Here is a 26,086-nt window from a genome sequence, read left to right as displayed (position 1 = left end):
TGTTTGATTTTGCTGTTCGTCTTGACTCGCTTTCTGAAAATTTGCACATTTCATCAATCTAATGCACCATTATTCACTCCACTACTGAGTTATTCGCTTTGGAGGCTTTCTTTTTCTTCATACACTAATTTAAAAGAAAAAAACTTGAATTTTTGGGTTTTTCTATATTAAGAGGTTGCATGACAAAATACCCAATACCAAAATACCAAAAATGACAAAATACCCAATGCCTTTATACCCAATTTATTCCCTTTGATCCGTTCGTTCATTAATCCGATTACAAATTAGCACTCGCTATTACGAGCCTGCTTTCTCATAATTAAACTGATAATTTGATCACAAGTTCGGTTGTAATAGTTTCATATCAAGTCCCACGGGCCACTGAGGCATGTCCATTGCCCGCAAGGCATGGCCAAATGCAATGCACTAGATAAATAATATGCCAAACAATTGTTCTTGCAGTTTCAACATTACAAAAAAACAATGGATATATTTTGGGTATTTCGCCACATTGAGTATTTTGTCCTGACACCATATTAAGAGAAAGCTTAATCCTTGAAATTGAAAAGGATAAAGTTCCATTCTGTTCAGTCTATGAGTTATCAAAGTATCATCATTGACCTTTTCTGCGTTCTTTTACCTTTTCTTACATCCTCCGATCACACGTTCCTTAATTGATTAAATGACCTCTGATTAGATTTAATATTTTAGAAATGGATTCTCTCGGCCTTAGAAGTCAAATTAGATTACATTATTCCTTCAACCGAGCACTATTCTCTAGCTTGTTTGGCAACAATTTTTTTGTTGATCGGATATCTTGCAAAAATAGCTCAGCTAAGTTTTAAGCTTTTCCAAATAGACATTTTCAGTCTTCAGGGTTTTATAAATAAAAAGTATTAACCACAAATAAAAGGAAAACAAATCCAGTTATAAGAATGAGGTCACATTTTGATCTAATTTAACACTCACGCACGAGAAATCGAAAATAAAAATTTGAATGGCAATTTTGATTGGACATAATGGTTCAAAAATCTCTTGTAACTTTTTGGTTCAAAATTATACACACAATTACACTGTTAAACTTTTGTTTAAATGCCAGAAGTCATTTTTTCCAGACAATTAGTTTTGCCTTAGAAGGTGTTTGAATAAAGTAGACAAAATACATTTGGAAATATCACCCTCTCTTTAACTGGGGCAGTTAAATTGAAATCTGTACCCCAGTGGTTAACGCCTCTGAATTGATTTAAACAGTAGCCTTTGGTAACAAGTTACTTACTTCTCTCAGAGGTACTTTGGATTTTAAGAGTTATTAAATTTTAACCAACACTCTCTCTTTCTCTAAGAGAGGCAGAGATAATGGCGAAAAACTAGCAACCGTGCATTTTGCGATTTACTATTCGGCGCGCGCTAAGTAAAGCCTTTTAATATAATTTGAGGCGAAAACAGACATTTAAGACTTTAACGGTTGTGACTTCAAAAAAGGTTTTTAATTTAAAAAATCGATCAAATAACTCTTGACACAATTTTTTCCTGCCTTTTCGATTATGCACCATTTAATTTGCTCTTTATCAATTTGAAAACAAATCTTCACGCCTGCATTAGCGTCACTCCAGCCATTTACAAGTTAGACAACAAGGTAAGCTTTTTCAACAATTTTCTTGCGTTTTTTGGGTCCATTTATATCAACAAATATCAGAATTTTTTGCGGTCTGAAGCTTTTTGAGGAGTCTTATCGTGTTTTTGAATATCTCTGACAGATTTTGTTTGAGCGACTCAAAGTTACTAGAAGTGAATAAATAACTATCTGTCGAGGACGTTTATGAACAAATTCTATGATACAATCTATCATTTTTGATCGAAAAATTATTTGGAGATTTTTTTGACAAGCCAAATTTATGCTTTAACGGTGATAAAAGATTCGATTAATGTTTTTTTCTTTACCGCAGAGCTTATTATAGAAAACGAAGAAAGCATCTTAAAAGAAGAAAATTTTCAGAAACAGCTTGCAGAAAGAATAAAGCTTCTAATTAAGTCGCCAAATATACTTGTTCATGAAAATAATTTGAACCGTGGTATGAGCATAACTTGTTTTGAAAACGCACTCTTATTTTTACTGTATACGGAAGCTATGTTTCATAATTTAGTTTTGCTTACGTCACAGCTTCTCTGAGACTACTTCTTTAGATAGTAATAATGCCTAGAATTATGACTACGTCGATTTCTGTGCATTGACGTCTATATATCGGTGACGCGTTGCTTTGTAATCATGAAAGTTTTACAATATCAAATCCACTTTTGACTTATTTAAATCCTGGTGTTATTGCTCAAATTTTATTAGGTAAGTCAGTCAGTTATTGCCACTTTGTTCGAAATACAAATCCAATTTATGGTTCTTTCCTCAATATTTCGTTATGAATAATAAAGCCCCAATTATGTAAAATAAGAATAAAATACTGTATGATTGTCTTAATGACGGAAACATCAGTTGTGAAACATCCCTGTAAATAATTTGCCATTATTTTGGCGTCGCCTGACAGTTGGTGATGTACTAAATGTTCTACTACACTTTTCCTGCCGTCAATTTTAGCCGATCGATATATTTATTGCAGAAAAAGGTATCATTTAGAAGCCCGTAGAGCTCAGAGAAAAATTTTGGTTCGAAGAAACATTGACGAGGCATCAAATTCATGGCTATTTTTGAGCACGAAAATTTGGCGCTAAATCCGAGAAATTTAAAAACGATGCTCTTAGATTAATAGTTCCAATCAATGAAAGTTTTACCACATATTAATTTATTGATTAATTTTGTCATCTTCTACGGCTTTTTTCACCATATTTCAAAAATTTTCTAAATTGTTTTTAAAAGAAATCTTATAAGGAAACGCAAATTTGGTATTATTTTGTTGATTACTTTATTTGGCAGGACAATCCCTTAGATTTTCTACGCAATTTTCACGATCTCAATGATTATTTCTGCCACAAATCTAAATAGCGGCGTTGGTTTGACTAAGTTAACGAAAACGATGCACAGAAAGCATTGATCCAAGTATTTTGAAACATTGTTCCATGCCATTTCTTGTAGACCAAAGATTTGGAAGTTAATGATGGAAAGATCCGCGGCGGTTGTGTTTTAATCAATATAAATAATTGCGAACAAAATATTAGAAATCCTGAAACATCCAGGCGCTTATTTTTGACTTTTTTGCAGTGTTTTCCATCCCGTAACTTGCATTATCCATGAGAATGCTTCCCTAAGTATAAAATGTAAATAATTTTGGATGAAATTTTTATGAAAAGTTAAAGAAGGAGGGTTTTTCTAAGAGAGCAAGTTAATTTTTGTTATAAGAGATGAGAAAACGTAACCCTAACTTTCCATTTAAAAAATTCTGGCAGCTTTTTAGGAACAATGAAAATTATGAAGAAGCGCTGACATATTGCCCGCCGTATTGAGTTCAACTAACAAAATTGCTAATGTTTATGTTTTCAACGTTCCTTAAATATATGACTGCGTCTTTTTGGAACCTTGTTATAAGCTTTTCTTAATTTTGCCCTCTTTAGAGTTCCCCATAAAAAAAATTTCAAAATATTTTTACTCATTCAGCTGTGCAATGAATTTTCAATTCAACCAGGTATCGAAAGAGGAAACCAGATACGGTAGGTCCTTCTTCTTTCCTTGTTCATATAGTGAAAACTCTATTCTAGACATGTTTTGATTTCCTCTGTTACATCCAGTCCCCGCATAAAGTAGTTAGGTGTGAAAAATATTAGTAGAATATTTCGTTAAATTTTATGAAGCAAAATCATTTTTATTCATGGAAAATTTTTAGGGACTGGAATGAAGCATAACATCATCATATTTTATCACATGTTCAAAAATCATGATCTGAAAAGGTAAAAGTTACTCAGTGTTATTGAGCCAGATTATTTTTTTCATCACATCATAGTCCAAATTCACGAATGGCAATTTGTCATTCTGATTTGATTATTGGGCCGGAAAATTATTTTAATCATTTAGAATAAAGAGGATCAATTTATTGCGAAATATGTTTAAGCATTAAGTACTGGGCCACCAAACAAATATTAACCAGTCATTTTTGACTAAAACACTTGCTACAACAATTTTTTTTCGTTATACTTTTTCAAAGTTAAAAAACTATTGAAAACAGTTTTGAAGATGTCATAATTGTTTTTCTGCCAAAACATGCTGCATACTAATCTTAATGTAGTTTATCATTTTTAATCTTTTATTCAACCAGCAATCTTTATTGGAACACTAATGAGACAGTGCAAGTGGATCGTTTCATTTAGTTCAGGTGATAGTGAACATTCCAAAACTATATTTACGTTCAAACTTTTTTGTTTGATAATTATTATGCCCATGCAAAACTATTCTTATCCATTTGCGCTGCGATTGTTAGGTTGCAAATCTCAGGTGGAGATTGCCTCGCGGTTGCTTGATGATTTACCTGTACAACTTTAGCCAAATTCTTTGACTAGATTTTGCGGTGCTAATTGCACTTTTCTAACACATAGTCAAAGCGCTATACAATTAACAAGTTTAATTAAATCAACTGATTTAGAAGCGATTTTTCGTGAGAATGAAGTTGAACACAATTTGAATTGTGAAATGAAAATGAGTTCCAACGGAAGCTGATGAACATAAATTTGTTTACTGCCTGAATAAGTAATTTTACCGCATTTGAACGTCCCCGGGTCGAGGTTTGGCGGTGAATTTTCGTAAGAAATGCGGTGAAATGCGGTGAAAAAAAAATAATTTTCACCGCGAATTTCTTACATCTTTTTGCGGTGAATGCGGTGAATCGCGGTGAATTATTTATTTTCACCGCGTTCTCATTATTTTTACGAAAAAGAATCGTTCCCAACCGGGTTCGAACCTCTGACCTCCTGTACGTCTTCAATTGCTTATTCCGGTGCTCCAACTCTCACTTTCTTCGTTGATAATTCTTGTGAAATTAAATCAGATTGATTGAATATTGGAAAGCAAATTCGGTGAATTTTTGTAAGAAATGCGGTGAATTTCGCGGTGAATTTTTGTAAGAAATAGGGTGAAATGTGGTGAATTATTTTTTTCACCGCATTCACCGCTTTCACCGCATTTCTTACATTAATCTGCCACAAACGTCGATGCGGTGAATTTTTGTAAGAAATGCGGTAAATTTTGTGGTGAATTTTTGTAAGAAATGCGGTGAAATACTTATTTTCACCGCATTCACCGCAATCACCGCATTTATTACAACAATTCACCGCAATCACCGCATTCTTACAAAAATTTACCCAAAAACCTCGACCCGGGTCTGTTGCACTGAATAGATTAATCACCTATCTAGGTGGGACCGTTTGAAGTAATTTAAAGTAACTTCAGACATGGATGACATTCAACAGTTGAACGAAATAAAATCACAACCATGTCATGTTCTTATCACATTAATCATTATTAATCAAACTTCAATGAGTATCAACTATTCGTACTGTAGCAAATGAAAACTTAGACCAAATGTCACAAAAGCATTTTTAATTTTCAGAGCTTAACTGTAAAAAAGAGCTTAACTATATCTCAAATATTGCAATACAGGTTAAGTGAATACGTATTTTAATGCTACACTATAATTGCTGGTAATTGAATCTGAAATCATTTCTATTATTTAAAAAAGGTTACAAATTTATCGACAGTTAACAAAATTCAGCTGCATTTTCCAGACTTTCAGAAGCATGCCTGTGTGAATTATTTTTTGTCCGGACAAGGCTTCTCTTTCCAGTTAATGCATTTTATGGTATTTTGAAATATTATTTCTGTGGAACATTAAGTGGACATTAATTGACGCAAATATATTGAAAGAAATTTATGGTCTTGTTTGCATTCGTTGATTGCATTACTTGATTGTGTTTGCCTTTTATTTGACGCGCAGATTTGATGTTTTAACAAAATTGTATATAAGTGGCCTGTAAAAAATTTTATCATTAAGCTTGAAATAGCCTTTTTTTCTGCAGTTTTAGTACTTTTTTTACTAATTGTTTATCAAATGTTTTTTTAAACAAGCACGAAAAGGGAGATATTTTTAGTTGCTTATTACTTACATTCTTATTCATCTCTTGTCAAATATTGGAACAATTCATCAATTATAAGAAAGAGATACCAGCCGTCATAGTGACTCTTCCTAGCTTGGATAATTTTGATACAATTGCTGAAAAATTCCAATTCCCTGTGCTGTAATCGCTCATAAAACTGTCACAATTTGATGCTCAATTGCGTTGTTTTTTACCGTTTTATTAACTTTCCATAAATAAATGAATACTTCATCACGTATTTTTGTTTCATTTGTTTTCAAATTGGAGCCTTGAGGAAACTATACAATAACTCCTTTTATAAGAGTAACATTAACTATTGAGCAATTATATATTATTGCCCAAATCTGAGAAAGTATCCTGATTTGTTGACCTATTTAACTATGAAAATTGCAGCTCTATGTTTGTTATTACGTTTATTAAATTGGTAAGTATTCGTAATTTCTATAAATATTTGTACGTTTTTGATGACCCATTGGTGCGTATTATAGTTTTCTTGTATCTTCTAATAATTTCTCAAATAACAGTAATAGAATTAGAAGAGTTTTTAGTTTTGCTTCTGTGAAAAAAAATTAAAACGGTCATATCATTAAATGTTGACGCAAAGCATGAAATTAATCATTGAAATGACATTTATGCGGTAATGACGGTAATGAAAAACCTAGAACTAAACTCAAATAAAATAAAAAACAAAACTCATATAACAAAATTTTTATTGAAAAACAAACAAAAGGAAGGAGAACTCAAAAAAGTACTCAAAATATCTCTGCTCGTTTAAGTTTGTTTTCTTTTTTCTTACATTTCTCGATTTAGGTTGCGATGCAAAAGAGAAATGAGATTTGAGTTTTTTCAACTTCCGAAAGTAAAGAACATGAACTTTATTACGCACAAAAAGAGATTTCATATTTTTGTTACGATGACAAAATAACAATATGTGGCATGTAGAAGTTTTATTTCTTTTTTATCCTTAAATAATATTTTCCCTCACGTGAAAACACATTTACTTTTAGCAATTTTTAAATATTAAAATGAAGCTTGGCGGCTGAGATTTCATTTTAGGGTTAAAAATATGATCCCCATAATACTTGTATTTTTAGGCATGTAGTTCAAAATAAGAATAGCTCATTTTTTGCCTCCTCCATGCCAAAAATTTGAAACGTAGGAATTGAAAATTGAATTGTGCACGAAAGTGGCATTCAAAGAATTATCATTAAACCACATCTTTTTTCAAAAACTATTTGTTATTTATTTTGAAGATTGCCATCTTGGAGCAAGTTGAATCAAGTGTAGAATGTTAGTTTCTCGTAAGTCTAAGTTTTCGTTCGCAATTTTTTTTGCGGAAAAATTAAAAGACAAATTTGAAGAGAGCAGCAGAATAATTAATGAACGTTTGTTGATGTTTTTTCTACTGATTGTAGTTTCTGCTGGCGCAATCGATTTTCAAAAGTAGTTTCAGAGGTTTTAATTGCAGCTCAAGTGGTAGATTCAAATGAAATATAGAGATCATTTAGAGTTTCTTAGCTTAAAGTAAATATGATTTATAGTATTTTTTAAGAGAACAAAATTACGCTTCAATTCCCGGATTTGAGTCGCAGAGCTATTCAACGCTGAACCAGTACATTTCAAGAGTAAATTTTATTTCAGTTCTGAAGCATTGTTTTTTCAGAATATTTTAAGTTTCATTATGTGGTATCTCTTCATTATGATTAAATTGAGGTCATAGAGTTCGCCCAGGCTAAACTTATCCTGTATAGTTTGAAAATTACTCATACCCCAAAATTCAGTCTGAGCAGAGTAATGTCATACTTTTGTAAATAATAACTAGCAATTACTATAGTAGTATGCACACTATTTATTTTTAAGCTAGTTTGTAGGCAATTACTACAAAGCCCATTTAGCCTAGTGGTTACGAATTGCTACGCAAGTTAAATTTAACAAGAACCCACGCGGAAGTCCGAATCGCATATACAGCAAACATTGTTGGCGGGAGTTAAGCTGAACATATTATTTTTCATGAAGTAAATTTTACTCAAAAATCAGACTGGCCAGCGTAAATAGTGACATGAACAGAGTGCTGGCCATCATAAAAAAACAGAATTTGTTTAGACTGATTCAGCGCTGATTTGCTCTGCCACCAACCTCCGGGTTGTTAAAGGCACGAAGCATGCAACAGCACAGAAACATTTTTATAATTTTTTAAACTAAAAACTTAGAGGTTGAGTTGGTTTTAATATAAATAATAAAATACATTTGCAATAAAATGTTTTGTTTCTCAAAGAGACAAACTTTATTGGGAAGGTACACCTAATATGCTCAAGTGTTATGATAATCTTCAACCAATTGAACTATAATTCAATTTTATACACTGCATTATGGCTGCAATATTTGTAACAAAATCAAGCTATAAGCATGTTTTGTAAACAAAGCTAGTCAAATGAAGTTTTATCTTCTTTCAAATTAATCAAAATGACAGTAGATTGAACGAAATCTTGCTACCTGAATCTCTTATGTAACAATTCAGTTATCATGTAACACTTTCAAATGTGAGCTAAAAGTCATCTCTGGATTTGATATTATTAGTATGTTTCGTTATTCAGTATAATTTACTTATGAATCTCAACATCTCAATATCATCCCAACGTTTCCAGAAGACCGAAAAGATAAAAAATTTTACACGCAATCACGGGTACCCAGGTTGAGTTCAGAAATCAGAAAAATCCAAAAAAATCTATCTTATCAGACCATCCCGGACTGAAGTGATCTCTGATCAGACTAATTTGCCCCAAAAAGTGCGCTGGAACGCGTAAGATACCACCTCCCAGGTTTAGGTCCGCGACCCTAGACTGCTCTGATCAGACGACCATTTGGGTCGCACGCTGGTGGCGTGGTGCGACCCAAAATACTTGGTCTGGGAAACGCTTGAGTCGCACGTTGACAATGGTCGCACTACGGTCTGATCAGAGGGCAAAGTCTGGGAAATGGTCTGGACAATGGTCGCGCTACGGTCTGATCAGAGACCAAAGTCTGGACATAAGTTGCCCCCAAAATCTGACTACAGAGCATTAACTGACAATATTTATTTGACTGCGGTTTTTTATCACTGTTTCTCATGACTCAAAAGAAAAGTTGCAGGAACTTCAAAATGACTTTCTGTTTATATTTTTATCAATTAGTTTGGTCTTAACCTTAACAAGATATACTAAATTAATAAATTTTAAGTTGAGTATTACATAGGTTTGATTTGAATAATTTAAACAAACAACGGATTATAAAATGTATTCAGAAATTGTCTGATCAGAGGGAGCGTTGGTCGCAGTAAAGTCGCACAAAATTATGGGTCGCACCATAGTCGCAGGAAATATTTGGGTCGCATGATAGTCTGATCAGAGGTCTTTTGGGTCGCACTATAGTCGCACAATTTCTTGAGTCGCACAACGGTCTGATCAGAGGGCTTTGGGTCGCACGATGATCTGATAAGAGGGCAAAGTCTGGGAAATGGTCTGATCAGAGCGGTCTAGGGTTGCGGACCTAAACCTGGGCTGTGATCAAAGCAACATCCACAGCCCAGGTTTAGGTCGGCAAAGGGCTGTGATCAAAGTAACAACCACAGCCCAGGTTTAGGTCCGCAACCCTAGACCGCTCTGATCAGACCATTTCCCAGACTTTGCCCTCTTATCAGATCATCGTGCGACCCAAAGCCCTCTGATCAGACCGTTGTGCGACTCAAGAAATTGTGCGACTATAGTGCGACCCAAAAGACCTCTGATCAGACTATCATGGGACCCAAATATTTCCTGCGACTATGGTGCGACCCAAAATTTTGTGCGACTTTACTGCGACCACCGCTCCCTCTGATCAGACAATTTCTGAATACATTTTATAATCCTTTGTTTGTTTAAATTATTCAACTCAAACCTATGTAATACTCAACTTAAAATTTATTAATTTAGTATATCCAGTCCAAAGTAACCTCTGATTAGGCAAGTCTAGACTAAGTCCAGAGGCCGAGATGCTCCGATCAGAGGTCACTTTGGTCTGGACGCTTCTACTTGTGTATGCTCTGTGTTAAAAAAAGGATTGGCTATGATTGAATCTGGAAAGTTCGATATGTTCTGTTTCGAAATTTGAGAAACTGTCGGTGTACCAGCGTCCAGGGATTTTCCCCAAAAATAACGAGAAAAGAGTGTAAAGAGTGAAAAAAATGTTTTCTACGATAGTACTACCCTTAAAAAGGGCGGCAAAAGTGGAACGTAAAGGTGTAAAAAAATTGAAAATCGATTAAATTGATATTAATTCGAAAATGCCTCGCCCAGCTTGAAATTGAAAAGAGCTTGTTTCAGAATGAGGTTAAGCAAAATGACGAAATGAAAAGGTGGACGTCTAAACTTTTGTATTGGGAATGCAAGACCAAACCATTTTGGTGAACTAGGTCCCATATTTAAAAGAAAAACTCGATTTAGCAACTCCCCTCATTCGAACAACTACTTGAGCAGCTTGAGGGGAAAACAGTTGTTTAGTATATTTTGGAATTTGCATTTTTTGTTTTTTTTATTAGTTGTTAAGTTTCAAAAAAAATTTACTAATGTTATTCAAAACTCGCTCCAAGAAAGGAACAAATGAACTACTATACGCCACTCGGCTTTGTCAGTAAAATATTGGAATAAAATAAGTCATCTGAGAATTGTTTTTCATAACTGACCTGTTTTCAATCACCACAAATTCTGTTAAAGCTTATTTTTGGGGAAATTTTAGAAACTTTCGGTAATGGCGTAATGACGATTATTTGAATTTTGCTATGCTATTAAAAACAAAATTGTTTATAGAACAAAATCAGAAGAAAACTTGTCAGTTTTGGCAAAAAATAGCTCAGTTTTGTATCTATGTTCGGGTGTTTCTTGAATATATTGATTAGGGGTTAAACTTTAGAAAATTTTTACTATTGGTGTTCAAAGCACACCACAAAAGTGAAACGAAATGAGCTACCACTACCATACACCCCTCAACTTGGCCTTGGTCAACAAAATTTTGGACGAAAAATAAACCAATTGAGAAATTTTTTTCAAAACACTTGTTTTTAACCACCACAAATTTTATGACAGCTTATTTTTGATTTTTTAAAAGAATTTATTGGTATTGAGGTGATGACATTTTGTTGACCTTTGGTATGCTCTTAGAAAAAAAAGATTTTTATAGAACAAATCCAGGGAAAATATCAGTTTTGGCTTAGTTTTTTGCTCTCAATTATCGTATTTCCTGAACATTTTTAAAATTCAACCAGCACCCCTTAAAGTAATTTTCAAACATTCTGTGAATTTTTTACAATTTTTTCCGCAAAAGAGTGTAATCATGGTTTATTTTTCAGAATGTAATAATAGTGAACTAAAGAGTGTAAAGAGTGTAAAAAATGCATTATGTCCTCAAAATTACACTGCTACACTCTTTTCCCTGCTAACTAAGAGTGGAATTGGTATTGCACCCTTTATCTCGCGTAATAATGGCGGAATACGGGTGGGCGCCTCGGCCCGTGTATGTTCCGTTTGAAAACGTGAATATTATTTGGTATGTTCTGTTTTAACAAATTCTGGAGAATTTTCGCGTTTTTTCACATTGATTTCCAATTTCAGATTTTGCAACCTTTTGCATTATCTTAATAAAAAGATCAACATCTCTCAAACCGCCAATTAGCGGCCGTGAAGGATCAATCATGGCTGATGTTTTTTGTTCAGTTTTGACTTTGGCCTATTTTACTTATTGTACTTTACTAATATTTATTCTGTGAAGTGTCGTGTTCCATGTAGTCTCGATAGGATTTTAAGTAATTTCATGACAGAACTTGGGGCAACTGCTGTTATTTTTTCTTCTACTTATCAAAGGATAGTTATCAGGTCTACTTTATCAGGAAATTTTATTACCTCAATTAAAGCTAGACTTCAAGTTTTGTCTATCTAACTTCCTGTTTAACGTGCTGTTTTGTTCAGACATACCTATTCACTGATAATATACGCTTATTGTTACCGAAATTGGCACGTTCATCAACTTGTTACAATAAATCATTTTTCGTTAAATTGGGGGAGAGGGCGGGGCGGGGGATGAAAACTATTACGCAATTTGTAGTTAATCTGGCCTTTTGTTGAAGCACTATTTTGACTACCTATTATTGTAAATAATTCATCACTCGCTAGTTTTGCCTCTTCGATTAATGAGGTGTTCGGTTGCCCAACGTTAACAAACTGAAAATAAAATTTAAAAAATTATGATTGTCGTAAAATTTTCGGGGGGACTGTTCGTCAAAAATTAATGTACAAATGTGTATTTAATGGTGACTGTGGTACGGAAGTACCCGTCAGGAACTGAAACAAAGACTCATCTACTATTATAAACACTACTAACACCCATATATTATTATACTATCAACCCATTCGGGTATCTGTTCAAACTTTAGTTCATTTCATTCAGTCTCAATCACTTGATGACTCAATTCCGTTGTACGCAGTAAACTTTCTATCACTTGTCTTAACACCTATGTAAATTCTAACATCTGAACACAGCGATGACAGGTATTGTCTGGTCTCGCCTTTATCTCTCTACGCCGTGAACTTATTCACCGCTTTTTGCCTGAATCGTGAACGAAAATAGTTGAATTGCGAAGAGTTTAGAACTGCTCTTTTACCAATCTTGACATGGCGCAGTCAGCAATTGCTAAATCCCCAATAGGGGTAACACTATATTGGGACAACGGACCACAACCAAATATAGTGTGGGAAAAATGGTTTGAAACTGTAAAATTGGCCATAACAGCCAAGGAAAATATACAAGTAGAAAAACTACTTAGACCCAGACCACAAAACGCAGAACTCGATTACCCACACGAGCCCTGTTATGAACCGCCCACATCAGATGAAACAACAGCCAAGAAAAGGCAACGAGAACAGCGCAACATTAAAAGAAAAGTTGACTGGCAAAATCAATGTTTAGCAGTGGAAGACAAAGGCCCTTACATAGACAACACCCCGTGGGACGAGGCCGACACAAAAATAAAAAGCCTCATTTACCTTTCCCTAGGCCAAGAGGCTACAAACATATTTCACCAAAGAAATCCCCACACGGAAATGTCGAAATGCACAACAGATGCATTTGTCGAACAATTAAAGGAAACATTCAAAGAAGTGCGAAACGAAACATTTGACCGCTTCCAATTCTTTAACTGTAAACAAGAACAAAACGAATCACTGGAAAAATTCCATTCAAGAATCAAACAAAAGGCAGCACTCTGCAATTGGGAAGCCCTAGAAGATAGTCTAGTAAAAAGCATCTTCATTCAAGGCATGAGAAACCCACAAATTCAAATGGACCTATTATCGGAAGACTGAGACCCGATCGGAACACTACAATACGCACTGGCAAGAGAAAGAGGCCAAGAAAACCAACAAAAGATGACAAACACAAGCAGATCGCAATTCGAAATAAACCCACAAGGACCCTCAGACTTTCAATACATAAGATGCAACAATACACAATACAGACAAAATATACAACAACGCACAGGTATACTACAAACTCCAAAATCAGGACCAATACCAGACTGCTGGAAATGCAGATACAAATTTATACCCGGGCATCTCAGTAATTGTCCAGCAAAAAACGAGATATGCAGGATTTGCAAGAAAATAGGCCACTATGCCAAAATGTGCAGAGCTGAAATGCCACCCCGACCAACACAAAAACCACCAATCAGAAACAATACACAAAACAGAAGCACAGCATCGACCAATCAAAACAACAATTACCACCCAAATTCAAGAAGAGTAAGAAACATTAAAACAACTTCTACAGAGGACTTATCAAATGCAGAAGGCAACAAATCAGAAGAAGATGAATCCATCGACCCAGAGAGCGCATGCTATATAAGGGAAATGATGGACGACTGGAACACAATCAATCTAGTTAAATGGGACTGGAAACAAACAAAGGTCAACAAGATAAATAAAACCCAAATGGGAGAATATTGGTTAGAGACCCAATCGGGAAAATGTAAGATACATTGGTTAGTCGTTACAGGAAGTCCAAGAAGCTTCATATCACAACAAACAGCAAACAATTTGATAAGCAAACTTGGAAAAGAAATACAAAACAACACACCCAAACAAGGAGAATTTCGATGCTTCAACAACAATAAAATTAAAACAATCAGTACGCTCAAGATACACCTCTCGTCAGAAAACTCAGTAGCAAAAGATTGTGAAATACTGGTAGTGCCACACAACACCGTGAACCTACTGGGCAGGGACATACTACAAAAACTGGGGATCCACCTGACACAAACAAAACAAGGTGAGAAAACAATTAATTTCATCAATCCGGACCAAAAACAAATAACACACAAAATTTTCAAAAATTTCCCACACCTATGCACCCGTTTGGGAAAATCAAAAAACCTTATAGCCAAATCAACATTTAAGCAATATTTCAAACCAACACAACACAAAGGAAGAAGGGTACCCATCCACCTAATTGACAAAGTCGAAAAAGAACTAAGAAAACTAATAGAAGACAAACAAATAATTAAATTAGAAAAATGCTCAGACGAGTATTTCATAAGCCCGGTAGTGATCACGGTCAAAAGTGACAACTCTATCAAAATAGCACTCGATTCAAAAGAACTAAACGAAGCGATACACAAAAACAAATACCAAATGCAAAGCATTGACCACTTAATGGACACCATATCCAAAAAAATTAGCGAACAAAAAAACAATCCAGGCACATTTTACTTCTCAAAAATTGACTTAAACTACGCATACAGCCAAATCCCACTACACAAAGATACACAAAAACACTGCAACTTTAATATCCTGGGCGGAAACGCCACAGGAACATACAGATTCATCAAGGGCTTTTACGGACTCACTGACATGCCTGCAACATTTCAAAAAGCGATAGACTATACATTAAACAATATAAATTCAGCACACGCATTTTTAGATGATATTATAATTATCACTAAAGGATCCCTAGACAACCACGAAAAAGAAATAATGAAAGTACTGTCTAGACTAGACAAAGAAAATCTAGCCATAAGCCTTCATAAATGCGAATTTGCCCAAACGGAAATCATATGGCTCGGTTACAGAATAAGCCCGAACGGGATAATCCCAACCGAAAAGAAAACAAAATTCATCTCAGAAATGGACCCACCCCACACGTTAAAACAACTTAGATCATTCATGGGTAGCATACACCATATGATAAAATTCATTCCCAACCTAGCAGAATTAACAGCACCCCTGAGATCATTATTATCAACAAAAAACAGCATAAAAGGTTCCAAGCTAAAATGGTCAAGCGAACATGATTTAGCATTCAATAAAATCAAAACCGCAATAACACATATTATCGAAAACAAGCACTTCGGCACAACAAAACCCACACGGGTCAGATGTGACGCAAGTAAAAATGGACTTGGAGCGTGCTTAGAACAATATTTAGATAACAACTGGTACCCAATAGCAAACGCTAGCAGATTCCTAAATAATAATGAACAAAAATACAGTACCAACGAATTAGAATTACTAGCGGTCGTATGGTCATTAGAACATTTCAAATATTACCTATACGGCTCCAAATTTGAACTCTAAACAGATCACCAAGCACTCCTTTCGGCCCTAAAAAACAACAGGGGAAACAAAACATACCAAAGCCGCCTGACCCGTTGGGTAGACAGATTACTACCTTTCAACTTTACAGTACAACACGTACCAGGAAAAAACATGGGATTCGCACATTACTTTAGCAGATATCCGATCTCTCCAGCACCCCAACCGCTCGAGAGCGACAAAAATTATGTAGTAAATTTAATAAACACATTTAAATACACACTAAAGAACGCTCTAAGAATTTCAACCAATCAGAATGCGCAAACAATAAAGCACAGAAAGCATGACGTAAGAAAGACTAGTAAGCAAACCAAACAAAGCAGACACGCTTTTTGCCAAAATTGTTGTTCAAATCAGTCGCACTCGTGCAATCACTCTAACTCTTCTTTACTTAACATTTCTTTACATTCTTCAAAAACAATTCCACATTCAAATTCCTATAATTCATATTTCCATCAAACTTCAACTTCAAATCATCCCACAAATTCCAATGTATTCGTTTGTACCCGAAATAAACCATATTCTAATACCTTTAATAAGCCAATCCATAAACGCCCCGAGTCAAAAAGATGAATCCCCTTCAAGAAAACACTACCGTAAGCAACCAACCCCAACAATTAGACCCCCCAAGATCGGTTACTATCGCAACACAAACAGACACTGACAATAACCTAGGAAAAGGAATAACCCCTCTAGATCCCACTCGGGTAAAAAACCCCTTCGATAACACCCAATCGGAAAACAACATCCCATTATCGAATTTACACAAAGTAATGAACGAAAATTTTATATCAGAAGCGATCAAATTAGATAACCAGAGCAATCGGATCCGCAAAATGATCCAAAACCAGGACTGGCTCGCACTAAAACACTATTCCCGCTATTGGCATACACTCAAAAAGGACCTATCCGTAAATGAAAACGGCTGTATCCTTTATGACGGCAAACTTTATATACCTCCTAATTTACGCGATACTGCACTACAATCAATCCACAAAACCCATACGGGATAGGCGGGAATGATGTACATGGCGCAACTTATCTGGTTTCCCCGCATACACCGGGAGATCGTCATAATGGCACAAAGATGCAAACCGTGCACAGCCATTGGTAAGAACTTAAAATCAATTATTCCAAAAAATAAACACACACATCTAAGCAATCTACAAGAACCTAATGAAGAAGTACAAATAGACTTCACAGGACCAACACTAGACAATAACAAAGACACATACATTCTAGTCTCGGTAGATAGATTTTCTAGATACCCCCACGCAAAGGCATACCACAATTGCAACACCGAAACAGCAATTGAGTTTCTAAAAATTTACATGACATTCCACGGCATACCAAGATCACTAAGATGCGACCAGGCACAGGCATTCAAATCTAAAAACTTCGAAATTTTCTGCAAAGATAACAACATTAAATTAATCCTAGCCCCAGCAGGAGATCACAGAGGGACAGGATTAGTCGAACGTATGATACAAACAATAAAAAGACGACTCTCGGCAATAAACATAGATCCCAAATGGGACAAAGAAACATTAGCCGATAAAATCACACACATAATAGAAAACATTAGACTGATCCCCAACACAACAACACGCATCACTCCGTTCGAAGCACACTTTGGCAGAACAGCAAACACACAGTTAACAAACATACTAAAAAGGCCAAACGACAAAAACTTATCATACAATAAAATAAAGAATTTTCATTTAGACAAGAAGAAACTGAAGCAGGCCATGCTGAGCGAGGCAAGCATCTGGAATCAAGACTCTGACTCTGAGCCCCATCTGGACATACAATACCAGTCCCCCGGCGCCGAATCAGACTCAGACGAAGAACCCCTGGCCACAAAACGCGCACCTACGGCGCAAAAACGTAAGACCATTTCTCCCATAAATCGTACCCGACAAACTAAGCATTACATTCGGAGATAAAACATCAGTATTTGTAAAATCAAGAAACCAAGTAGCAAGAAAAACATTAATGCGCAGAGTAAAGGAACCACGAAGCACACTTAAACCCCTATGGAATATAATCCCGGACGGGACAATAACAAATTACACACCCCACACAATCACAATCGACACACCAAAAAGAAAAAATACAGTAATCAGAAAAAGCGACATAGCAATAGCCACTGAAACAATCCGAAATAAACCTAGACTGATAGACTTCGTAGCGTGCAAGACCGTCGGCGAATATAAGAGAAATAGAGAAAAAATTAAGAAACTCTATTTAGATGAGAAGAAACAAAAAGAGAAATGGGCAGCGGAGCAGTCAACACAACAACAGGATGAACCCCAACCGGGCACAAGCAGACAAACACAACAAGCCGCCACCAAGCCAACCAAGAAAGAAACCTCAACGAGACAAAAACAAAAACAAAGGAAGGGCAAAGCAGGAAGCCCCAGAAGAAAACCACAGCAGCCCACAAAAAGAACACACGTTCCACAATTCGAAGCCAAATCAAAACAGGCAGCACTAGCCCAGTCAAAACTTGAACAAGCGAATCGAAGGCAACAACGATACTCCTCCATTGTAAGCACTGACCTGGACAGGTGGAACAACTCGGATACTGTAGAAGTCATCAATCTAGTATCCGATTCACCATTACAAAGCCCGATAACAATCGTCACTTCAAGTTCACCGAAAGACTTTACGCACACCCCTAACAAAGGCCGAGGATCCGTCGAGCGAATTGTGCAAAAACTACCCATAATCAAAGACAACATGGAAGAAACTCCATCCGCACCCGTTCGGAACATAGAGCAGCTTATACAACACACAAGCACGGAACCCACCCGGGACATACAACAACAACAACAACCAACCATTACACAGACCAGCCACAACATAGATGACGAGTAACCAGTCACCATCCTCATAGAGTCGGACAGCGACCACAACATCATGCCAGAGGAACCACTAACAGCGCCAATAACCGCAGCACAAGAACCCCCACCCACAGAACCCACAAGGATAGCAAACAAGGATACCAACATCTCCATAGAGCACTCACTGTCTGACGACGAGAGATGCAGGAACCCGGATCCTAGTAATAGCCCGCAGTCGAGCTACAGCACGGCCCCTTCGGAAATCCCGCACCGCACAACCCTAGAACAGAGCCCCATTTCATCCTTGGACCCAGAAGACGTTGACCACCTCAATCATATTTTCGACATATAAATGCCGAAAAACTGAAAAAGGGGGAGTGTGGTACCGAAGTACCCGTCAGGAACTGAAACAAAGACTCATCTACTATTATAAACACTACTAACACCCATATATTATTATACTATCAACCCATTCGGGAATCTGTTCAAACTTTAGTTCATTTCATTCAGTCTCAATCACTTGATGACTCAATTCCGTTGTACGCAGTAAACTTTCTATCTCTTGTCTTAACACCTATGTAAATTCTAACATCTGTACACAGCGATGACAGGTATTGTCTGGTCTCGCCTTTATCTCTCTACGCCGTGAACTTATTCACCGCTTTTTGCCTGAATCGTGAACGAAAATAGTTGAATTGCGAAAGTTTTAGAACTGCTCTTTCATCCATCTTGACAGTGACAGTAAGATAATTTCGCCGCAAAGATTTTGCGTCGTTTGGCGGTGAATTTATGAGCGCCACAATTTTAAATAGCTCAAATTTTTAGGAAACAAAAATCTCATATTTTTCTTTCATTTCGCTTAACAAAGAATCAATCCCAGTTTTCCCTAATCTCTAACCACTTCTGCTTCCAGTGCGCCAACTGTTATGTTCACTTCCTCGATTTTTTTATAAAATAGAAGAAAGTCAAGCCAAAAAGTGTAAATGTTTCGGTGATGCTGTGTCAAATTTTGTGGCCGCTAGGGTAAAATAAATTTACAGCTTGCGGCAGCGCACACAAAATGGTTTGAAAAAACTACATATTTTTTGACTTTCAATTCTGAATGAGCCGAAATCACAGCTAAAAAATGCAAAGAGTCGGAGAGTTCGAGAAATTTACGACAAAATTAGCAATGAAGCGTTGTCACAATTGCAACTTTCAGCGATGACAATTCTGTTTGAGCCGTATTCACTGCTAGAAGTATAAGAATTTGCAAAACTTTGCAACATTTATCGTCATTTTCCCACTTTTTAGTGATTCTTTCCGCTCACTCTCGCTCTGTCTGAAATATTTAAACGCACAAATTTTATTTTTAGCGAAGTATCTTAGAAAACTCCCTATGGCTCAATTGCATTAGGAACTGGGTCTACACAGGAAATCAGCTTTTAGTTCAACTTGAAACGGAAGTGTATGCTAAATTTTGTTGGTCTTGTGAAACTTGAAGCTTCATCTAAAAGGACAAAAAAGCAGAACTGACAGAACCAAAGCTTTAATTGAATGCCATAAACACAAGTGTACAGTGGCAAACACGATTAATAGTTGGATGTGAACAAGATAAAAAATATTTTTGCTGTTAAGGCCATTAAAGACATTATATAGTTAAAAACTAAAAACAAGGAAAATTTGCAGCCAAAAAAAACCTACGCAAGTTTAAAACGATTGTAATTAAATACAATCCAGATTTCTGGTGTGTTACTATAAAAAATAAAAAATCAGAGCTCCCGAGAAAATTTGGCACCACACCCTTGTTTCCGGGAAAATAAATCATTAGCTGAATTCTATAATGAGAATAAGTTCAAATCTATAGTTCATAAGATATGGATCAGCAAACATTAACAGCATAAATTACACGTCAGAAAACTAAAACTTAAGGGATTGACAGACTCTTGATTAATTTTCTGGTTTGACCTCAGAGTTTGACCAATTGAAGCAAAAAAAGAAACGTTCATGAAAAACTCTGAAGTCGAGTAAAAAGTGTCTAATTTGCAATAAAGTTAATGAGTGTTTAGAATTTTAATTATAATTTGAAGCAAAAAGAACAAATGAGCTGCAGTTGCATGAAGAACAGTTTTTAAAATAAAAACTATTGAGAGACTTGAAATATTAAATGAAAATTTGAAAAGTTCTAGTCTGGGAATACGAGCAAATTGGCAAAACAAGCAGAAACAAGAGTGGCAGATAAATGAAAAAACATATTTTCAGCAGATCAAAAAATACCAATTTTGTGGATGAACTCCAATGGTCAATTTTGCAATATATATATATATATATATATATATATATGTGTGTGTGTGTGTGTGTGTGTGTGTGCTTTGATTGTTTCACACAGTCTAATGGTATTGCAAAAACCTTATAGCCGGAACAAACTTTAACGGATTTTTTCGCAGTTTTTTGCCGTATTTTCCAGAACTACATTGAACAGTTTGTCGGAAACTTTACGACGTTTATACTGTTCAAATTTAGGACTGTCTAGGACTTGCAAGTTTAAATGCAAATCTTGCAAAGACGTGGGACTGTAAGTAAAAATCTTAGCGATGGCTTGTATGTTGACTTTCAAGTCGTGGCCAACACCTGAAGTTTTGACCTGTAAGTGTTAGCAAAGTCTTGCATTTCTCCTTGCACGTCTAGGCCAATATTGCAATTTAAATTCCACGTCTAGGCCAAGACTTGCATTTAGATGAGTACGTGGTGATTAATAAGTGCAGTTAGACTCCTAATTGTAAAAATTGACGTGATCCTTGCTGAAAATGAATACTGATATATGACCTTCATTTTACTGGTATTTGCTTCCCTTTAGGTCGAGGAGAAAGTGAGATCGCTTAGTCAAGAAATTGAAATGAAGAAGTAGATTAAATTGTTTAAGTATGGTCTCTACCTTGCTTACTTTTAACACATTTTATTGTCAACTAATGCTTGTGATCTTTGAATAGAAAAAATCAGTTTTTTTCATCAGCTGGCGTTAAGCACGACACAACAATTGAGAAGATTGAAGCATGTCCTGATCTCTTTTTTAAAGAAGGACATTATTATTTTGGTTATTTTGTTCCTTTAGACCTCCTTATTACTGATGAAATTGAAAACAAAGTGATACTCCTTCCCCCCATTTATTGAGTGGAAAAATGCTTCATCCAGGCTATGCCGACCTTAGATATAAGTTTTCAGATTATGTAAGCTACCAGATTATATTTTTCTGATTGGCATCAGTGCAAAAGATAATTAAAAATGTGTCCTTAGCTCTGACTATACGCCACTGTACAAGAATTCAGTTAGCAAAGTCAAAAAAGACTACATGAAATTGGTACCTGGTAAATTTAATTCACATGTATTTTCTGTTCTAGGCTGAGCCATTCAGCTTTCCTCCTAATTCTAGCAATAGTTATACCGCATTGTGATTGAAGCATCCTTTTCTAAATCATTTTTCCAGTCTCTAATAATGAAATATAATTAAAAAGTGTGTCATTTTCTTGCATAATTTGCACCTGTTCTTCTTAATTTGTTTCTGAGGTTAGTTGACCTCTAGATGATTTACCATAACTATCAATAGACGAAGAGGTTGTTAAGACAATTTGATTTAATTTTATTAGCTTCATTTATTATTCTGATAATGCTCGCCATACAATTTCTATTCATTTCCAATATTTTTAATTACTGAACAATAGTTCGTAACACATTTTTTCTATTCAATTTCATTATTTTCATTTACTGAACAATAATTTTGTTAATAAAAAAGAAACGAACTTTTTTGATATGTTGCTTTGAGTATCCGACGAAAAAAATCTCAAAATAATTGAAGATAATTTTGATCACACTGCACCAGAAAAAATTTGTTAGCATGTTTAAAACTTTTTTAATAGTTTGATAGTTTTGATAGTTTTAAACTTTGGAGACATACTAATGTGTTGGTATCTCTATCCTAAAATATCGCCAAAACTTTTTAATTCGGAAATTGATAAAATCTAATCCAAACATTATGCTCAATTCTGTCAGAAATATGAGGGGTTTTCTGATTTCTTTCTGGAAATCTAATTTTTCAACAAAAGAAGAATAATGATTATGAAAAAAATATAAAATAACCACAGTCTTTATAGATATGTGCAAAAAACGGCAAAAAAGTTCGGTCATAATTTCATAAAATGTCTTTTTTTTAACATAAACATGCTGAAAAATCTAAAATTTTTACACAATTAACCGAACATTACTTTTCTACAGCCTGATGGTCACAAGTAGATTGTGTGACAGTTAACAAACAAAAGAATGTCTAAGTCTGATGCGAGTACAAAAGAGTCATTTGAACTTAGTAAAAAGAAATGTTTCGCCCCTTGTGTTCATTTTCTTGAACGTTGTTGAGAAAAACCATCTGTTTCAAATCACCCATTTGTCATAAGTTAAAAAGCCTTGAAGCATATAAATGTAATGCCATTATTTACAAAGTTACTGTCAACAGCAGTTAAACAAATTGTTGAGTTAAATTCTACCAACGCTGAGATAAAAACAAACATGAACTATTAAAAAATATCTTTGAAATCAATAAAAAATTTTCCTTGGATTTTTCCATCTTGATAACTTTCACAGCTACAGCGTAATTGCGCAATTTATATTTTCGCTATGCCGAGCCATAAGGATCAGTTATTTGTCCAGAATATTTACTTAATTCAAGCGTCGCTTTTGAACATAATTCTGTAGATCGTAAGAAAAAAAACAAACAAATCATCTGGAAATATTCGCTCTACTAAGTCTTCGAAAAGTATTTATAAAATGAAGAATGATTTATGATTTATTTTGTCTTTCGGATGCAATTGAAAGTTTTCAATTTTGTGATCGCGTGGTGATCTTACACAAACATCAGTTTTGTAATTAAAAGTAATTCAAGCGGTAACAAATTTCACATTTGACCAATTTGATCGGACAAACTTTTCATTTAATAATAAATTAAACTTTTCCGTCAAACTTTTGGAGTTTTGCTCGCTAAATCGAATTGAACGGACGATAAAAGCACTCTTTTATTAATTTATCACAATATTTTTACAATTTCAAGCAGAGCGAATGTTGAAAGACAGCGTGAAATTCAAATTTCAGCTGAGTGTGATCGAATATGGCGTGAAAACAACTGCGATTTTGATTGTTGAACTTTTATTTCAAACAGAGTTGGTACATTGTTAATTTGAACTTAGTGTATTATTAATTGTCCTATTATCGATTTTTTGGCCAATGAGATTGAAGTAATCAATTATGCATGATCTCTTCTGCTTGCCAATAAATAACGTGAGCGCTCAAGTTGGTGGTTCTGAAACAGCCGGTAAGCTTCAAGTTCAAAAAATTAAAATAATAACTTTGTCCGTATGTACCGAAATATTTTGTACGATTAAGAATTCCTGAATCAACAAATTCCGAATCTTAACTTGTGGATTTAGGATTCGGAATTCCGTATAATTGTGGATTCTGAATTGGTACTGCGTGCTCACATATTTAACTGACATTACAGGAGATCTTAATCAACTAAGAGGAAAGCTAATAGCTACCAATAGATTTAAAAAAATAATTGCAAAATATATTACATATTACAACAATCACTTAAAATCATTTCTTTTTAAGGTCTTTTTTACATGCATTAAAATACGTTTTGTTGATTTAAAAAATGAAATGGATCAAACAGTTCACTTTATTCGAAGGGGGCGTTGACTCGTACTGACATAAATTTTTGAATTTAAAAGAGGGGAGAGAGAAGAGAGAGAGAGAGAGAGAGAGAGAGAGAGAGAGAGAGAGAGAGATCAGAGTGGGTACCAGTTTTTCATTCGATAGGATGAGATTTGCCTAGAATGCTCGACAAGCTCGTGTTCAGTTTCAGATGAAATCCTAATTTATGGATGGCGGGTTGATGCTACTTTCTATGAAAAATAGGAAGCTGATTGCATACTCCTCTTCTAACAATTTTTTTTGAAATAGAATTTCGTGAATCGAGTTTAGAACTGAGAATGTAAAGTTTCTTCAGAATAATTCTATTGAGTAACGTTTCAGTCAATCTATATAATCTAGAATTTTAGTAAATATTTAGACCAGTAGCTATATATTATTGGGATTACCAGATTTCGTAAGATCAAATTTGAACACAAAACCTGTAAGTAACCAGTAAAACTCGTTTTTGAGATTTTCATCCTTTTAAAGTTTGTTGATTAAGGATGCGGTTGAGACTTGAAAATTGTTCTGGTATTCAACAATGACTACACCACGATAATCAATTTGGTTAACAAACGTCGTAGTAAGGGTTTTTGGTTCCACAAGATTAGCAAATTAGGTTTTCTTTTGAAAAATATTTTTTTAAAAAAATCATCTAAAGTGAGTGCTTATTCATGCCCACTGAGAGGTTGATATAATCGATATTAGATACCCACATTTTGCATTAACATTCTTTCGGGTTTCAAAATTCTTTTGTCTTTTATCATAGATCAGCTTCTACTGGTTAGACAATTTTAGCTACTAAGTGTTACTTAAAGGATCCACAAGTACTACATTTGCATTGTTATGTTCAATAAGATACTCCATGACTTTTAGTTAATCATGGAAGTACTAGTAATGCCCAAAGTTCAATTAAATTACTGGTTTTTTTGTTTTACCTGAGTTTACTCAAAATCTGTGATCTACAAGGTTGTTCGGGACTTTTTGCATATCCACGCAACTTTTGAACGCTTTTTTATGCAACAACTATTTGTGTTGGATCATCATGAACATATCTAAGTGCAGTTCATGAAGTAATGAAGTAATGCCGTAATTGATTTAACACAAAACATGTCTGTCAATCACATCAATTTTTCGGTAAAACCTCAATAACTCAAATTTTACAGAAACGTTATTATTGAGCTCCGGTTTGTTTTCAAGATAATTTTTTTTATTGGAGAAAGAAAATGTTTTGCATTGCTTACATCAAAATGCGAATAAGTACATATCTATTTTTGGTCTGTAGACAGTAAATCCTTTGCATCTTTGTTTGAAAACGAAAGTTTGAAAACGAAATTTTATGCTGCCCCGGCAGGTAATTAGTGCAATGAAAAATTCCTATTCTAAGCATACTTTAAATGATCTTAATTAAATAGCAGAGATGCACATGGGTTCTTGTTTTTTGGTTCTTTATATATGAGTAGTAATGTTATCAAACTAAAATTTGAAAAGTTTGTTTATGCAAACCTATAACAATTTGGATTTTTTAAACGTGAGGCTTCATGTTGATCAAGAAATTGGTTGTGCAAATGAGCAATTGCATTTTTCCGTCTGTAAAGAATTTTTCAAATTATTGCAAAATTTTTTCCAAACCTTCCAAATCAAAAACTATCCAAAGTTGGCTTTAGGAAACCCAGTGTTGCTTGAGGTCAATTTTCAACAATTTTTTCTCCCTTTCAAGTGTCGGAATAGAATATGATGCGCAATATTGACATGAGTTCAAAACCATTTAATAAAACACATATTAAGCAT

The 26,086-nt window shown here is 34.9% G+C and overlaps 2 protein-coding genes across 7 annotated transcripts in view; both read left to right on the top strand.

Moving 5' to 3' along the window:
* Positions 1-26,086, top strand: part of LOC142341539 (FK506-binding protein 2-like) — a 390,606-nt gene that overhangs the window by 51,910 nt on the left and 312,610 nt on the right. The gene's annotated exons all lie outside the window — the stretch shown is intronic.
* LOC142341535 (uncharacterized) overlaps positions 1-26,086 on the top strand; it is a 56,917-nt gene that overhangs the window by 18,443 nt on the left and 12,388 nt on the right. The window contains exon 1 of one of the 6 annotated variants that reach the window (XM_075392541.1): positions 1,272-1,636. The exons of 2 other annotated variants lie outside the window; for them this stretch is intronic. The gene's annotated coding sequence lies outside the window, so the exon portion shown is untranslated. Of the gene's footprint in view, positions 1-1,271; positions 1,637-2,164; positions 2,339-6,340; positions 6,512-22,745; positions 23,919-26,086 lie in introns of those variants that run through there. 3 more of the 6 variants (XM_075392545.1, XM_075392544.1, XM_075392538.1) reach the window with 3 other exon arrangements.

This window comes from Convolutriloba macropyga, chromosome 6 (genome assembly GCF_964194025.1).
Source record: "Convolutriloba macropyga chromosome 6, txConMacr16.3, whole genome shotgun sequence".
Lineage (NCBI taxonomy): Eukaryota > Metazoa > Xenacoelomorpha > Acoela > Convolutidae > Convolutriloba > Convolutriloba macropyga.
This window is presented reverse-complemented; position numbering and strand designations above follow the sequence as displayed.